Source organism: Cyprinodon variegatus, unplaced genomic scaffold (assembly GCF_000732505.1).
Source record: "Cyprinodon variegatus isolate N-32 unplaced genomic scaffold, C_variegatus-1.0 Scaffold117, whole genome shotgun sequence".
NCBI classification, from domain to species: domain Eukaryota; kingdom Metazoa; phylum Chordata; class Actinopteri; order Cyprinodontiformes; family Cyprinodontidae; genus Cyprinodon; species Cyprinodon variegatus.
In genome coordinates this window covers 446,569-449,652 of record NW_015150570.1, presented here as the reverse complement: position 1 = coordinate 449,652, position 3,084 = coordinate 446,569, and the positions used below count along the sequence as shown (strand labels likewise).

Below are 3,084 nucleotides of genomic sequence, written 5' to 3'. Positions count from 1 at the left end.
TGTAGAGGGAAAAACGCCGGAGCCGAAAAATGTTCCCAGTCTGAGACCTGGACTGTACCCTTATTGAATCTGTCTGATTTTAGTGTTTTATGAATGGAAAAAAAAAAATCACATTGTGTGTAGACTGTTATTACAGTAGCTGGGGGTACCATGCTGCACAACAGCAGAAGGTTTTTATGGTAACAGCAAAAGAAGAGCAGCACATGATTGCCATTCTTAATGGGTAGGTGAAAGTATGTTTAGATGAGTAATAAATATATTTTCACACATATATGTTTTGTTAAGATATGTCTACTTTTATTTTTTTGGATTCACTTGACAACTTTAAAGGTGGTGTACTTTATTATACATATATATATAAAAAATAAACTATTTGAGTTTTCTTCAATTAAAACATGAAATAACTTGGGACTAAAACTAACAAGCATTTTTGTCCAAAAGAATAAGATTACAACTAAAACTTTAAAGGCTGTTTTAAAACACTGCTTTGATGCTTCTTTTGCTGGATATGAATTTAATTTCGAAGCACCAATATATTGCTACAATGGCAAAGCAGTATAGTGCATTTTCCACCACTTCTGTAAATGTCATCAGCATGGAAAATGCGAAAACTTAAACAGGCATCAATCAGACCATTCTCACATCATGGTGGCTGCAGAACTTAGATGCAGCAATTATATGTGAGTAATTACTTGTGCTGCACTTCAAGCATCCAGTGCAGAATGTGAAAGAGGCTTTGGTTTAATGAATCACATCTAAACAGTAATCGGAAATTATCTTGAAGTAGCACATTTGGACCAGCTGATGAACACAAAGTCGACACAAGAAGCAGGAGGTGCAATCAGCCTGGATTAAGTCTACAGCCACTGCAGAAGTAAGGACAAATGATAATAACAGGGTGAACTTGAAATCTCAGTTCAAATGTGTCTGTATTACTGGGTCATTTATTGATAATTTTCATTTATGGATATTAATAATAATGTTGTTACTAAACTGGAGTATTAGAAATGCTAGTAAAAGACTAAGATATCACCCAAACTCCTTCTTGTTTTACTCCCATTCAGTTTACACATTTTTATGAATGCATGCCTTAGGACGGCAGCAATATAAATATTACAGACAAGAGTTACAGGGATTTACAGTACCAGATACCTTTATAAAATGCCATTGCACGAATGTAAATAATTCCATGACAATAAAAGTTGAACTCTGAAAAATGTTCCGGTCTCCCAGCACTTCCTTGGTAGGAACCCTAATCTAACCTCCAGCAAAGTATACAGCTCATATTAAAAAAAGAAAACAGGAATTTTGTTTCTTTCATATAAGTGAGCTAAATCAGTAGCATCTATGCTAAGTAATCTTAAATAAATGAATGTATTCACTAGATTTATTTTGTCTAGTATGCCCTCTAACTTATGATCCAAGGTTTTGGACAGACATTATATTGATGTAACCTCAGTGGGCATGTGGGATGTACTCACAAAGGTCAAGTAAATTCAATGGGAGTTTGTATGTAAGCTTAGACACATGAAAAACTAGTGGGAAAATCGACAATATGATGCTGCTTTTTTTCCTAACTTTCGAGTTCTAATCTGACAGAAAAATGTATTTGATTAAAAGATCTGACACACAGCTGTGTGGTTGCTTTTCTGTAACATTAAAAATGCATAGCCAACATTCACATGTATGACGGACTTGGATGACCATAACAGTGGTGTCAGTTTTATAAATCTATATGATTTCTCTGAGAGACTTTTTTTTTTCTTAGGTTTGATTCACTGTTTCTTTCCTCTGGAAGTGTCATCAATAAAATAACAAGGTTCTGGGAATACTTGACAACGTTTTTGCCACAGACCCTTGTTTGCTCATGACAAGAGAAGCACGGACACAGAGATATATTGTAAAACCTCCAGTGATGCTCAACACTTATGTTTCAGATGATATAGGAACTCTGTAGCTTACACTGAAAATAACCTATTGTGATATCAAGCCTTCAAATGGAATTCCTCTGGAATTATGTTGCAGCTTTTTTTTATCTCACTATAAAAAAAGATTGATTGGCTTTATTGATCTCACAGTGGAGAAATTTAGTTGTTACATCAGCTACATAGTCAAAAATAAGAAGAACGTGTGAAAAGGAGGAAAAGGTGCATCAGAATATACAGGGGTTGGACAATGAAACTGAAACACCTGGTTTTAGACCCCAATATTTTATTAGTATGGTGTAGGGCCTCCTTTTGCAAAATGCAGCCTCAATTCGTCTTGGGAATGACATACAAGTCCTGCACAGCTGTCAGAGGGATTTTAAAAGCCATTCTTCTTGCAGGATAGTGGCCAGGTCACGACGTGATGCTGATGGAGGAAAATGTTACCTGACTCGCTCCTCCAAAACACCCCAAAGTGGCTCAATAATATTTAGATCTGGTGACTGTGCGGGCCATGGGAGATGTTCAACTTCACTTTCATGTTCAGCAAACCAATCTTTCACCAGTCTTGCTGTGTGTATTGGTGCATTGTCATCCTGATACACGGCACCTCATTCAGGATACAATGTTTGAACCATTGGATGCACATGGTCCTCCAGAATGGTTTCGGTAGTCCTTGGCAGTGACTCGCCCATCTAGCACAAATATGGGACCAAGGAAATGCCATGATAAGGCAGCCCAAACTGTCATTGATCCACACCCATGCTTCACTCTGGGCATGTAATAGTCTGGGTGGTACGCTTCTTTCGGGCTTATCCACACCGTAACTCTCCCGGATGTAAGGAAAACAGTAAAGGTGGACTCATCAGAGAACAATACATGTTTCACATTGTCCACAGCTCGGGATTTGCGCTCCTTGCACCATTGAAACCAACGTTTGGCATTGGCACGAGTGACCAAAGGTTTGGCTATAGCAGCCCGGCCGTGTATATTGACCCTGTGGAGGTCCGGACGGACAGTTTTGGTGGAAACAGGAAAGTTGAGGTGCACATTTAATTCTTCCGTGATTTGGGCAGCTGTGTTTTTGGGTTTTTTTTGGATACAATCCGGGTTAGCACCCAAACATCCCTTTCAGACAGCTTCCTCTTGCGTCCTCAGT

General features: G+C 38.3%; 1 protein-coding gene across 1 annotated transcript in view; it reads right to left on the bottom strand.

Annotated features, from left to right (window-relative positions):
- Positions 1-3,084, bottom strand: part of LOC107085147 (neuromedin-U receptor 1-like) — an 18,815-nt gene that overhangs the window by 11,445 nt on the left and 4,286 nt on the right. The window lies entirely within an intron of this gene.